General features: G+C 38.0%; 2 protein-coding genes across 7 annotated transcripts in view; one reads left to right on the plus strand and one right to left on the minus strand.

Annotated features, from left to right (window-relative positions):
• The window catches only part of LOC124713425 (putative peptidyl-tRNA hydrolase PTRHD1), a 45,417-nt gene extending 40,593 nt beyond the window's left edge, over positions 1-4,824 (minus strand). For 2 of the 4 annotated variants that reach the window (XM_047242949.1, XM_047242946.1), the window contains exon 1: positions 4,693-4,824. The gene's annotated coding sequence lies outside the window, so the exon portion shown is untranslated. Of the gene's footprint in view, positions 1-530; positions 686-4,553; positions 4,666-4,692 lie in introns of those variants that run through there. The other 2 variants (XM_047242947.1, XM_047242948.1) reach the window with 2 other exon arrangements.
• Positions 4,733-15,354, plus strand: part of LOC124713352 (mitochondrial protein C2orf69 homolog) — a 220,315-nt gene continuing 209,693 nt past the window's right edge. For 2 of the 3 annotated variants that reach the window (XM_047242941.1, XM_047242940.1), the window contains exon 1: positions 4,734-5,145. The gene's annotated coding sequence lies outside the window, so the exon portion shown is untranslated. Of the gene's footprint in view, positions 5,146-15,354 lie in introns of all 3 variants that reach the window. The other variant, XM_047242942.1, reaches the window with a different exon arrangement.

A 15,354-nucleotide genomic window follows, 5' to 3' on the forward strand; every position in this document is an offset into this window, starting at 1 on the left:
TTCTGAGAGGATCAAGTTATCTTCTCTCAGAAAGGATACCAATTTATTCCTTAAACCATACTTCAAGATGGGCTACACATCACTATTGATATCCCTTGCTTCCAATTTCCCTAAACAATCTAATGGTTCAAAGTTCTTCTGTCTCCATTTTAGTGATGTTAACATTACAAGAGTAAAACAAATCTAATTCAGATCATATTTGTTTTTCTAGGGGTCTCTGAACATTGCATTCATGCTAATTTTTTGACTGTCCCTCCTATACCATCACAATCAGCTTTTCCCATGGCTAGTTGCAAAGAATCGGAACTCAATCACTTACATCGAAATTCTTTTGGTACAGATATAGGTTTACAAAACTAAAATTGCTTTTGTATTGGCCTGCACAGCTATCATTAAAATAGTGGGTTCTTTTAAAGTGCGAGTTGATGAATTCAACCACATTTTTTCGAATTTTGTGGACCATAAATACATTATGTTTCATGTCATCACATAAAACACACAGACACTTAACTGTTTGTAATAGTACATACAATGCAAGAGTCAGATGTCCAATGGTATGCTGAAGGTTCATCATCGACAGGAAAAGAATAATTTTCACTAAAATCCACTGATACCGCAGCAATATTTACATCAGATGATTATTTAAATGTTTTAGAATGTTCTGGATGAGTCATTTCACATTTGTCTGAAACAATGAAATTTACAAAAACCATTTGTGTATGAGTTAATAGGAGTGCAGCCTACATCAACAATTTATTTGACCTGCTTCATTGTCAACTAAATGAGTTATTTTTTCCCTGCCTGAGAGCTGCTAGCAAAGTGAACATGTACAGCCAGTAAAATGTGTTTGACACGATATGAGCATTGGAGCCATCACGAGGATATCAAATACCTATTGCTTAGCCCCAAAATAGCTATAAATATAATTGAATATGATAGTGTTGACTGAGAAGCACACTGTTTTGTGAAGATTGCCAAAGTGAAATAACTGTCACCAGGCAAGTAAATTCCATAGAATATTTTTCTCAGTTATTTTTACATGTCCTTAGAGAATGTATAGTAGGTAGAAAAATGTGAATGTGCCTGCACCATGAGATATCTGCCATCAAACAGCTGAGGGGCACAACAAAAGGAAAATGCCCTGAGTGCATGCATAACACAAGTTAGGGGAAGTTAGTGGCAAATATTAGTCGTTTCATTGTTGGTGCGGTAATGACCCACACGGATAGCCAAGTGTGTTTAACACCCACTTCCAGAATGCAGAGGTGCTCCAGCCCTAAATCAAATCCACAAAGTGGATCAGCAATGAGGGTTTGTGTGCCGACCAACAGGGTCGACAGATGCGTCCGATCCAACGCGTGGGCTTTGACCCGTGACGTAAGGGTGTTGTCGTGTGTGACGTCATGACGGCACGGAGTTTGGTTTGAGTGTGGCTGTCTCCAGTTCTGTTTTATCTTATTTTATTTACTTTTCTTATCTGTTCGTTCTATCTCGTGAGATGTTTTTTTTTAAATTTAAAAACACTTATTACTTATTTTAATTATCTGTTTCCTCGAATTTCTGTTTTAGTTTATTATATTTATCTTTCTGATCTGTTCGTTCTATCCCGTGAGATTTTTTTTTTTAAAAGACAAAAAACACTAATCAGCTACTGAAGCATCTTTATCTTCTATGGGTTGCAGGGGTTACGACCCCTAGGGAGGTGGGTGGGTATTCATGAATGGCTGTCTTCACTTACACGTTGTAGCTACGCAAGGCGTCTAAATTTGTTTATATTTAGTTTGCCCCCCACCCAAAACACCCCCATTTCCCGCGCTTGTCCCGTTAGTGTCATTAGGCTTCTTGTGGAAAGTGTGTGTGTTTGTTTTCGTTTCCGCCATATTTGTGACGTCATGGGTCAAAGCAGACGGGTGGGATCGGACATATTTCCGACCAACATGGACGTGGTTTTTAGGCCATTTTCCACACGCCGCAAGGTGAATACCAGGCTGGCACTCAAGTCTAGCTGCAGTTACATGATTCAGAAACATTTAGAAAACTTTCACTCATTTTCTCATGAATGACGCTATATGCAAACAATTGGGGTATAATATTCCATCCCGCAGCTGGAGGAGGAGGGGGGAGGGGAGGGAAGGGGGCTGGTAATAAGATGGTGACAAGAAGGAATCCCGTCACCCCTTAAATTAACCAAGCCAAATCTGTTAATAACCATGGCAACCCTGCACTGTTGCAGGAGAAAGACACAAGATAAAGAGGAAGATTGTGAGTGTGGTAATGGACAATGGTGGTATTTCAAACTGTTGTGACTTCCCCTTGTGTGAATATAGTCAGGCTGAAGAACAATAAGATCCAATGTTTCAAACAAGATATGTATGATGTAAACTGACAATGCCCCCTTCACTCTTAGCCACTGACAAATGAATGTCCTCTATTACATTCTCCAACAAAATGAAACTATAAATTTGCTGGACAACGGGTTGCTTGGTTGGTTAAAACCATTACCACTACAGTTTATGCGGTGATTCTGATAACAGTTCATCTTAACTAAAATAACAAATGATTAGTTACTAACTGGCAGAACAAAGAATAACCTTCTGTTTAAGCCTGTGTAACTGCGAAACAAAGTGCAACTAAGGCAATGCAATTAAGGCCTCAGGCAGATCCTGGATTGCTTGTTATGTCAGGCACAAAATGGAGGGTCACTTTCTTTTTGAGAGACATTGTCCTCTCAGTGGAATGGAGATTGAAGAATTAAGTATAATATCTCAGCTATACTTCTAGAATGGCAGGAAATCGTAACTGCAGATTGACAGACTCAGAACTGTCTTTGATTGGATAGTGTGTGATCGTGAGTCAGAGAACACAAACTGTACAGTTCAAGAATAGGATATCAAATGTTGTGGATGTCACATGCAGTGTGCTACAGTGTTTTATGTTTGAACCTTTACTATCCAAAATCTATATTGATGGCTTGCCTAGTATTACGTTGTGTAAGTCCACATTATGTGCAGATGACACCACATCTGTTACAGCTGGAAAAGTTTTAGCAGCATTAAAATAAGAATCATCTCACAGAGCACAGTAAATGGTTTGGAATTAATTAACTGTATTATAATGATGAAAACACCGTAATCCACTCCAGTTCATGTATTACAGATAAAAAAACAAAGGGAAAAAAATCTTATTTTTCAAAAAGGGCAATCAGAAGCATTTGTGCAATAAAAAATAAAGAGCCATGAAGACCATATTTCAAAAGACTAAAAACACTGACTCTAAATTCACACAAAGGAAAATCAACACAAACATAGACTTCACCAGCCTATTCATCAACATGATACATGCCAGAACAGTAGATTTACAGTCCAGCTGCCAGACTTGAGAAAACCCAAGACAGCCACAAATACATAAGTTTATAATTATTTAACATGTCATTAGCACAGGCAAACAGTGTGACGCTTAGTTCATTCAGAACCACCACATGAAACTGGCTTAGACAAAAGACATCCTATTTAACATAATAAGGTAACTTAAAATGTCTCTGACAGGTGGGGTTGGGTTGTTGTGGGGGAGGAGACCAGACAGCGAGGTCATTGGTCTCATCGGATTAGGGAAGGATGGGGAAGGAAGTCGGCCGTGCCCTTTCAAAGGAACCACCCTGGCATTTGTCTGGAGCGATTTAGGGATATCATGGAAAACCTCAATCATCTCCGGACGCGGGATTCAACCGTCGTCCTCCCGAATGAGAGTCCAGTGTGCTAACCACCATGCCACCTCACTCGGTCTCCGACATGTGATCCCGAATAGCAAACCAAATAACATCAGATACGTTCATAAATGCAAAGATGGATAATAAATGATCCACAGTACCGGAAAGCAATTGTGAGAAAATCGAAACCACAGAGTTTCAGAAGCAGAAAATACATTAAGACTGCCTATAAGGTGTAGCTCTTGAGGAGGAGGTGGTGGTGGTGGTGGTGGTGGTGGGGGGGGGGGGGTATTAAACGGTTAACGGAGTAATTTCACAGTTATCAATGCAATAACTTGTTTAGCCTCACTATTTACCAGGTCTACAAACACAAGTATAAATAGGAAAATTAATAAGCAGTTGTTAAAGGTTAGAATGTCCTCTCCACGCAATGAAAAGTTTATTGTAAAACACATTTTTTCTTTGTACTCTGAAGTTTTTATGTGAAATTCAAACACAAGTGACAAAGAGAGGGTACGTAAATGAGATATGTTTACGCGTCATATGATGTACCGATGGATGATAACGGGATTACCGCACGCTGCGAACCGACCCGGCTGTTCTGAATTGACGCAATCTCTCTTACACCGTTTCAACTTTACAGTTACGACAATATTTCATTGCGAATATGAAGCTGTATTATCATTTTTGACGTGGCATCTGTAAATGCTTTTTATGCCTGTTGCGTAATACAAAACTATCTTATAATTACGAGCTGATTTGGTAACCTCATTAATTGTGTTCCAATGACAATGTGGTATTTTTCTATTCATCGTAATATCACCATATAATTGAATTTACGTCTTACATTTAACAGATTTAACAAACTACCGGTACATATATTAAGCTGCGTGTAGCGTTTCCCTCTAACGAAATCGGAGTTTTTTTTAACATTTGACAGATTACAACAGGCCTAAAACGCAACCCAACTTCGTTTGTTTACGTACTTTCACTCATCCGTCGGTGTGTACAGTGTACACCGCTGTCAGGCAACTTCAACGATGTACAATTAAGTATACCATGTTCATTGTTTGAGCGCCTCTGTGTGTGATTTTTATTATCTTTGAATTTCGTGCAATGGATTATGGTTTACCTGTGCCGCTTGGGAGAGTGCGTAAAGTGTATACGTCGGAGAGTGAAAAGAAGTTATAGGGAATATTCACTTACTTTCATGGAGAACTTGTTATGTAGGAAAGTGGACGTGATATGACACGAAGTATTGTGCTGTTACCCTGTCGAAGACCGCGAAGGAATTTTCAATTTTCTAGTAATGGATGTAAGAGCAAAGTAGTGGATTCCTGATACATCATTTTCATCAGGCGTTGTATAACTTCGATTTGGTGGTGTTCTTAATAAACCGTGTTGAGTGTACTGACAGTCATCGGCACAAGGAGCTGAGTGTGAGTACCAAAATATATGCACATTATTACGAAATTTGAACATCTGATAAAGTGTACATGCACAATTAAAATAATTTTTCCTTCTATATTCCGACCAGTTTTACTCTAAATGACATAAGTCTACATTTTGTGGTCTTTATTGAGGCTGCCGTAACAGTACCTTACCTCATCGTGACTGCTGGGAATAGTTTTCTAGTTACTGCAGTGTACTGGAAGAAGTAATAATCACGTAAAGCGTTTTGCATTACAGAGAAAGTCTAATGTGTCACATATTTTATCATTTTCGTAAAGTTTTAAAGCAGTCGCGACCCGAAATTAACGAGCGCAAAATGTTCATATATCAAATTAACTGGCGAAATATCAGAATTTTTCAAAGATTTTTGATCTCATCCTAGAGTAGAACTAAGACTGTTTGTCCCCGTCTATTGTTGGAAATTTACACTACATTAGTGCTACATTGACCCCATTCCCACTATTGCCCCAATTGCTATTAACACTTACATTCAATATTGAAATTGCACAGAAAGTTGTTGTCATTAACCGCCCCCGTATTCTGCGACGCATAGTACGGTTCGGTATGTTGTGGTGTGCGCTTATGACAGCGTTTCTTTGCAATGCAACGTTAAAGGCGTACCCACATCTCGCACACAGAATCATACCGTTGGCTACAAAAGTGAGGAATACAGATTATATTATTCATATGTGATAATGTTTAAAATAAGTTAGGCTACTTGTAACAAATTTTCGCATAACGCCAATTGTCCCCGTGGCCAAAATGCTGAATCCTATTGTACTGTATGGGAAAGTGGTGATTTTCATTTGACATATGGCCAACTAGTCCAACTTATATCATTTAGGTTTCGTAAATAATTTTCAGAGCGAATGCTGGGCTAAAATGGGTATGTCCTTTCCTTTTCCAGCGGAGTTAGGTGTACGAAACTTCCTTTCGAACTTCTTTTAGTCATTTATTAATGACACCGAGAAAAATCAGAGATGCCACTGCTACAGCAGTTTGGAGCAAATAGGATGACAGAACTAATGGTATGTCCAAGCTTCAATATCAGGATCATGTATTTATTCTTTGCCCATGGACTCCAGCTGAAAATCCAGCTGAGTGTATTGGGTGTGTCATACAATAGCCTATTAACATCAAACTTGATTTCAATATGTATATAAATGAAACAAATGATTAAACAGAAATAGTCCATAATCATACAAAGGTTTTACATGTTTCACATTATATGTACACACAAATCAAAAAAACATACAGAAATGATAATTTTTACAGGTACATTTCAGTAATGATATATTTAAACACATCTTAGTATTCACTCAAACTGTATATACATTTCTCTGTGAGATATAGTTTCAAATGATTTTTAAAACATTTTAGATCTGTTTCTTTTTTAATGATTTTGGGGAGTTTATTAAAAAACCTTTTGCCTGCTTCTTCTGGGGCAGTCATAGACAGTTTTAGATTTCTGTTTATCATGTAGTAATTTTCATTTCCTCTTGTACCGTGTTTGTGTACATCTTTATTTAGGAGGTGTTTATCACTTGACCTTACCACCATTATGCTTTGGTATATATACAGTGAATATACAGTTGTAATATTATAGTGTACAAAAGCTTGCCTACAGGTCTGTCTTGGTGGTATTTTTGCAATGCATCTCACTGCCCTTTTCTGAATTGTGAATATTCTTTTTAGGTAGCCAGCTTGTGCATTTCCCCATATATGAACCGAATAAGACAAATGTGGGAAGACAAGTCCATAATACATTGATCTGAGGACTTTTTCATCCACAGTCTTAGCTGTTTTATGCATGATGAAGATCTGTTTGTTTATCTTTTTACACAGTGCAACTATGTGCTCCCCCCATGCCAAATGTTTGTCTATTATAGTTCCTAGAAAATTTGTGCTGGTTACTTCTTTAATAGTCTTGCCATTTATATTAACAAAGACTATTAAAGAAGTAACCAGCACAAATTTTCTAGGAACTATAATAGACAAACATTTGGCATGGGGGGAGCACATAGATGCACTGTGTAAAAAGATAAACAAACAGATCTTCATCATATGCCTGTAACAAAGGTTAACTATGGAAATAGCTCATGTTGCAAATTTTAAACACACAAAGAATAAAATTTGCATTTCACTTTTGAGCAAATCAGAATTTGTATGCAGTGATGCATATGGCAATTAGTAGACATCCTTTTTATGTATCATTTATAATGTAGAGGAGTTATTAATAGCTTTTTGATAGCATCAGAAAGGTGCAACCAACAGCCTTAATTAATGGCAGTGCTTCATTGAGAAAATGGTTGAGGAGTGGTTATGCAATATATGCAGGAGCTGCATAGTGATCAGTTTTTCACTCTTTACAGTTGTGCATAACCATTAACAATTCAGAAGTTGAAACAAACCTAAACCTACTGGGTGTGTAGACATCCCCAACATCAGCTTCAGAAAGAACCAATTTACATAGGATAGTAATAAAATGCTTTTGCTCCAACATTTTATTAAGTCCCATAGCGCTCAGAGCCATTTGAGCCATCCAACATTTTCCACAGAAACTTACCATAGTTCTGTTATAAATAGCAAACACATGGGACATTTTTGGTTACTGTGAGTGGTCTTTGCTTGCCACTATTTAAATATGCAGTTTCCAATGAACACAGAAAAATTTAGTTATCCATAGGATTAAAAAGGAAATGAAGTGTAATTTTCAAACTTATCATTGTTGTTACTGAGTATAAATTAAAACTGTAGTTGAATCAGTGGTTTTGAAAAGGGCATAAGTCAGCAAGCCCTAGCTTCGGAAAATTTTGCCAGAAAAACGTTAGAGAAGTGTGGAAACTTATTTTCACAGATCCTTGTTGTGAAAAGACAAACTCTGTCAAATCCTCTTACGTTTTTACAATTTTGTTGAGCTAGTAAATAAATATATAAAGGGACTGGTGCCCTTTTCAAAACCAAGACAAAGAAAATATTTTAGAGCAAACATAACACAGCACAAACTATTTTAATTTTGCAAAACTGAAAACCAATAAAGATAATGGCACTAAGACATATTTACCAGAAAATGCATTTGTGTACAAAATTTAGTTTCATGAGGTTTGACATGAAGTCTTTTAATCAGATTCTTCTACATCCTTTGTTGACCACTCACAGATCTCCTTCATAGAAGGGTATAATACGTTCTCTTGGAATACACTGCTGGAATTATTTAATATTATCCATTTTTTTATTCAATCATACACTAAGTATGTCTTTTCTATAGGGAATGATATATTTTCACATTGTGCTAATTTAAAGCTATGAGATATTAATCTATCCATAAAGTCACAAGTTTTCAACATTCCTTGTTGTGATTGTTGCATTCAAACATTTAGTAGTTTGATATACAGAAATTTTCTTTTTCTTCTTTACAAAATTCTTCCTTTAAGGAACAGATAAAACTTTTGTCTCATAAAATTTCTTCCACCAGTTTTTGAAATCAGTTAAGAGTTTCGTCATGAAATACATGTCTAAACTTGCAGCTTGAACTAGCCTCCACCAACATTTTTACATACTCCGTAGGTGCTTGTACATGATCAGTTTGTTTCAAGTGTCCCTTTATAATGCCAGAATTACGATTAACTGGGAGGAATGAATGACCTCTTTCTGTGTAGTAGTGGATAACTTTGACAAATCGTCCCAACCAGTATCATTGGGTTTTGGATACCAGTGCTACTCTGGCTTTGGCCTCCAGTGGCATTGGAAAATAAACACATCTCTTTTGCCTTTTCTGGTATATTATTTTTAATATAACCACTGAGAAAAGTGCATACTATGTGTGGTCCTCTATGTCCCATACCTTCATGACGTATATCACGTATAATGTGAAACTGAATTTACAAATAGTGATGTTGTTGTTGTTGTGGTCTTCAGTCCAGAGATTGGTTTGATGCAGCTCTCCATACTACTCTACCCTGTGCAAACTTTTTCATCTCCCAGTACCTACTGCAACCTACATCCTTCTGAATGTGCTTAGTGTATTCATCTCTTGGTCTCCCTCTACAATATTTACCCTACACACAGCCCTCCAATACTAAATTGGTGATCGCTTGATGCCTCAGAACATGTCCTACCAACTAATCCCTTCATCTAGTCAAGTTGTGCCACAAGCTCCTCTTCTCCCCAATTCTATTCAATACCTCCTCATTAGTTATGTGATCTGCCCATCTACTATTCAGCATTATCCTGTAGCACCACATTTTGAAAGCTTCTATTCTCTTCTTGTCTAAACTATTTATCGTCCACGTTTCACTTCCATACATGGCTACACTCCATACAAGTACTTTCAGAAAAGACTTAAACCTATACTAGATGTAAACAAATTTCTCTTCTTCAGAAACGCTTTCCTTGCCATTGCCAGTCTACATTTTATATCCTCTGTACTTCGACCATTATCAGTTATTTTGCTCCTCAAACAGGAAGACTCCTTTACTACATTAAGTGTCTCATTTCCTAATCTAATTTCTTCAGCATCACCCGACTTAATTCGACTACATTCCATTATCCTCGTTTTGCTTTTGTCCGTGTTCATCTTATATCCTTCTTTAAGAGATTGTTCATTCCGTTCAACTGCTCTTCCAAGTCCTTTGCTGTCTCTGACAGAATTACAATGTCATTGGCGAACCTCAAAGTTTTTATTTCTTCTCCATGGATTTTAATTCCTACACTGAATTTTTCTTTTGTTTCCTTTACTGCTTGCTCAATACACAGATTGAATAACATTGGGGGTAGGCTACAACCCCGTCTCAACCACTGCTGCCCTTTCATGCCCCTCGACTCTTGTAACTGCCGTCTGGTTTCTGTACAAATTGTAAATAGCCTTTCACTCCCTGTATTTGACCCCTGCCACCTTCAGAATTTGAAAGAGAGTTTTCCAATCAACATTGTCAAAAGCTTTCTCTAAGTCTACAAATGCTAGAAACATATGTTTGTCTTTCCTTAATCTATTTTCTAAGATAAGTCGTAGGGTGAGTATTGCCTCGGATATTCCAACATTTCTACGGAACCCAAACTGATCTTCCCCGAGGTCAGCTTCTACCAGTTTTTCCATTCATGTGTAAATAATTCGTGTTTGTATTTTGCAGCCGTGACATATTAAACTGATAATTTGGTAATTTTCACATCTGTCAACACCTGCTTTCTTTGTGATTGGAATTATTATATTCTTCTTGAAGTCTGACGGTATTTCGTGTGTCTCATACATCTTGCTCACCAGGTGGTAGAGTTTTGTCAGGACTGGCTCTCCCAAGGCACAGTAGTTCTAATGGAATGTTGTCTACTCCCGGGGCCTTGTTTCGACTCAGGTCTTTCAGCAAACTCTTCACGCAGTATCATATTTCATCTTCATATACATCCTCTTCCAGTTCCATAATATCATCCTCAAGTACAGCGCCCTTGTATAGACCCTCTATATACTCTTTCCACCTTTCTGCTTTCCCTTCTTTTCTTAGAACTGGGTTTCCATCTGAGCTCTTGATATTCACACAAGTGGTTCTCTTCTCTCCAAAGGTCTCTTTAATTTTCCTGTGGGCAGTATCTCTAACCTTATTTTCTTGAAAAATGTTACTGATGCCCTTTCCAGAACCACTGAGCCATTTACAACATGGTTTGTATAGCACATAACTGTAACTGGGAAATATTGGTACAAAGCAGATACTACCTAACCAGAATAAAGTAGTGCATTTATTCACTATTTGTAATTGATTCAAGTACTATTGACACATGGGGTAAATTATTATTCATCAGTGTGGTGAGAAGAGGTGAGTTTGTTGCTACTGATGGATGTACAAGCCATATATTAGTTTGAAGATACACTGTGAAAAGTTTCCTCTGTTCAAAACCATGTAACTGTGATTACGGGTGTAATTTATCTTTGCTGTAAATCAGCCCTTATCGCTGAGCACTGTGGCTCACACTCAGGAGAATAGCGATTTGGATCTTTGCCTGGCCATCCAGATTTCACTAAATAAAGTAAGGCAAGTGACAGCTTGTGTCCTTTGAAAAGAACATAACAGATTTCCCTCCCCAATCTGAGCTTGCGTCCATCTCTAATGATATTATAAATTGGGCATTAAACCTCCATCTTCTTTCCATTTCTCAATGTCTGGCATGGACAGCAGGTAACCCCCAGACTTACTCCTTGCTGAACTTTAAGTGCAACATAGTGATCACCTTCACTGCCACTTTATTTGAAACACTGCAAATATTGATGATCGCAATGAAGGTGCCACTTACAAACTAGAAGGGTCAATACTATAAAAGCAAAGTATGCAGTAATAGGTCTGTTCACTTGCATTCTCTTCATCGTGTAGATTGTTTGCGATACTAAAAGAGTACTATGATTTTCTTCTACAAATGACACAAAATAATGTTGTGTATGGAAGTATATTTGTAGTTATTCAACTTAAAGTAGTGTGCTAAATGAAATAGCTGAAACATCATCTTGCTTAAGTAAAAAAGCTTTATCATGGGTATGGTCATTACCATGGCCATAACTCTCATTTATCTATATTTGTAAAAGTTCCATCTTAACAAAAATCTGTCCGAAATAACGGATAAACGGGAATATTTCAGGAGTCATTGGCTATGACCAGTGACGTAGAAAACATGCATCAAACATTGTCAGTGACATTGTGAGCATAACATGGTATCATGGCAATTTTTCAAATGGACTAAGCTACATATCAGTCTGTCACCACAACTTGGTTTTTTTGCTTTCACATTTATTGGCTTTGCCAGCTAACAAGAAAAATGTAAAAATATGCACCAAAATGTGACTTCATAGCACCCATTAACATTACATCACTGGTCAATACCCGCAACTAATATTGAATATTCCTCGACACTGAAATAATAATACAGCGTAAACACAATGTACTGTTTGTCAAATTTTAATGACAAGATGTGGAGATGAAGCTTAACTTCTGCCATGCTGTATATATTCTTTCTCCCTATATATGTAATTTTAAACAAAAATTGCAAACACGACAAGGGGTTGCTTTGTTTTGTTCCTCGCCTCGGTTTCCTACCCATTCGCAGATTAAAACTACGCGAAGATGCGGTCCTCACGCGAAGATACGGTCCTCACATATCCAGAAGTTGGAGAGCTATTTCTCTCACCCTGTAAACCAGTGATCGCAACCGATTTACCCATTTATTTTAAGTGACTTCAATCCCCAATCAAATTTTCAATAGCAGTAACGATAAACAATACTCTAGGTAAGGGATGGATGGGAGAGGTGTGAGGAAATGGACATAAAGAGGGGGAAGGAGAATATGAAGAGAAGGGAAGGATGTGATGCACAGAGAGGAGAGGTGTGGGCGAGGAGTAGGTGGTACACAAAGAAAGTCCAAAAAGAGTTTAGGATGTATATCAAATTCCCACACATATTTAGCAATATTGCGAAACATCTGGGACATCTTCGGTAGACGGCGTTAACGCTCAGGTCGAGTAACCAGGATTGCTCCACTGATCAGAGACGTGGCTCACAACAGGTGCTTGTTTCTGCCGCGCAACTGCAGTTTTCAGTCAGTTTTTTTGCGAACATGGATAGTTTTATTTACGCATTGTACTACACAGTTTGTTGTAATGTTGGCGTGTTCATGCAAAAAGCAAAAAAATTTCATTAAGAGTAGGAAACAGATTACTACTTTACCCAGGTAGAGGACAGATTTGCTGCGCCATGCAAGGGTATCAGTTGGGAAGAAGGGCAACATCAAACGTCACTGCAAAATAGTGAACTCGGGGAGTGAAAAGGATTTCGTATTGTATTCTGCTCTAAGGAAAGAAAACGTAAGACAACAAAAATCCAAACTTAATCCTCGCAGTACCAAAGGTGGAGGGGTTGCTGTGTGCCCACCTTTTGAAAATATCGTAATCTAATCTGTTACTTTAAATTCTGAAAAATTCACGACAAATGTCATATTCCATTTTTCAGGTTCAGAACCCATCTTACACATGTATGTTTTTAAAAAGTGTTCACAAATTAAAACCCACGACAGTTAACGAAATTTCTACTTTCCCAATTTTTTGTGTTATAAAATACCCCTCCACTTGGTGTAAACATTACGGAAAATTGCGGCGTTGTTGCTTAGAGTGTGCTAAAAGATATTTTCAGGCTCTTTACCCTACTTATGCATCAGTCATTATTTGAAAAGTATGTTGTTAATGAATGTTAAACACATTTAAGGATTTTTTTATAGGGGGCACAAAGTGGACCCCCATTGGTGTTACACCTTAACGGAAAATTCTTTGGTATTGCTAGGTTTAATGGTCAACAATTTAATTTTTAGTACCATGAGACCAGAATAAATCAGCAAATGAGGCAGTCATTCCTGGTTTCAAAAATTACTGTACAGAATGAAAAAAATTGCGAAGATGGTGAGTTAATCAAAACTGCATTTTTAGAAGCAAAACTTAAAAATGACTGTGATAGCTGCAGCTATTTTTCCCAGCGTGACGCATAGACTGGTTTTTGAGGAGCGACATTTAATAATTTCAATACACGAGACGAGCGTGGTAAATATGATCCCACTAACAGGATGCACTATCTTGTCAACTGTGAATATATTTCCGTAAAGAAGTTGCTAGGCTTAGCAAGTGATTGAGACCCGCGGTGATAAGCAAGGACAAGGGATTCATAGCCTTGTGTCAAAAGAGATTTCCATAATTTTTCTTACCATATCGTAAGGCACTAGTAAGTCAGTTTGTGGAATGATTGTAAATATGAACGATGTGATGGAAACAGTCATAAAGTTAGTCAACAAAGTTAAAGCTCATGCAATCCAGAGAAGTTTCTTCAGAGCACTCAATGATGAATTTGACTGTCAGTCTGGTGATCCTGCAGCAGTACACGGCAGTTCGTTGGCTTCATAGTGTCAACTTTACAACGCTATAAATGGTTGCTTCCTGTTTTAATAAAATATACGAAAGAACGAAACAGATAGTAGTTCCGTGAAATAGAAGATCCGATTTGGCTGCAGAAATTTGCTTTTTTACGCAGACATCAGGGAAAATTTAAATATCATTAACTTACTGCTTCGAGGATAGAATAAAGCGAATGACGCAACAGTTTCACATGTTGCTTCATTCTCAAAAAAACGCTGGATCTGTGGGGAAAAATCTGTTCCAAGGTGAATACAATCAATTTGCACGTTTGAAACAAACACTTGCCAAGCAAGGTTCTTCTTCTCATCCCAGCAAACAATACGTTGGAATTCTTTGACTTTTTTAAGGAGTCAATTCTGCAAACGTTTCCAAGATTTAAGAAAGCAATTTAGGAAGCATTACAATTGTAACTCAGTACGTCGAATCGCTCTTAATAGAGAGTGATGCTGAAGAGTTCTCTACTCGTCACGGAGAATATTCTCAAGAAGAAAATGCTGCAGCAGAGTTCGAATGGATTGATTTTCAAAGTTATGTATCTTTAAAAGCGCGTACGAAGCTGGTCCATGTTGTTCTCACAGTGAAGGCGATGTCCAGCTCGACATATCTGGGTGAGATTTCTTTTTTCAGCATGAAATTTATGGAATCAAAGTACAGAAGCAGACTGAGTGATGAACGCTTGGACAACATTTTCAAATAGCAGAGGGAGGGAATCCCAACGTTTGCGGTTAGGCTACTTGTTACTCTGTCAGCTACACCACAGAACTAACATCCCACTCTACAAATTGTCAAGTACTGCTGCTATATTTGGGTGGTTGCTCACTGTTGTACTGCCTCTGCCTCCACCTCTTGACTTCAGATGCCTTTTCCAAGTCCCAAATCCTAAGAATGGCGGGAAGCAGATTATTTCGTGTGTTTATAGTGTGTGCGGGCTTCGTGTGGAGTTAAGTAAGGAGTAAATCCCTCACAATTACAACTGTCCTTCCTTTATAATCAGTATTGGATACTCTGCAATGTGACTGGCTCCTGCGTAACATAGCGGGCAGTTTGGCGACAGCCGGCCGGAGTGGCCGTGCGGTTCTGGGCGTTACAGTCTGGAGCCGAGCGACCGCTACGGTCGCAGGTTCGAATCCTGCCTCGGGCATGGATGTGTGTGATGTCCTTAGGTTAGTTAGGTTTAATTAGTTATAAGTTCTAGGTGACTGATGACCTCAGAAGTTAAGTCGCATAGTGCTCAGAGCCAGTTTGGCGACAAAAATCCTGCTAA

This window comes from Schistocerca piceifrons, chromosome 1, assembly GCF_021461385.2.
Source record: "Schistocerca piceifrons isolate TAMUIC-IGC-003096 chromosome 1, iqSchPice1.1, whole genome shotgun sequence".
Lineage (NCBI taxonomy): Eukaryota > Metazoa > Arthropoda > Insecta > Orthoptera > Acrididae > Schistocerca > Schistocerca piceifrons.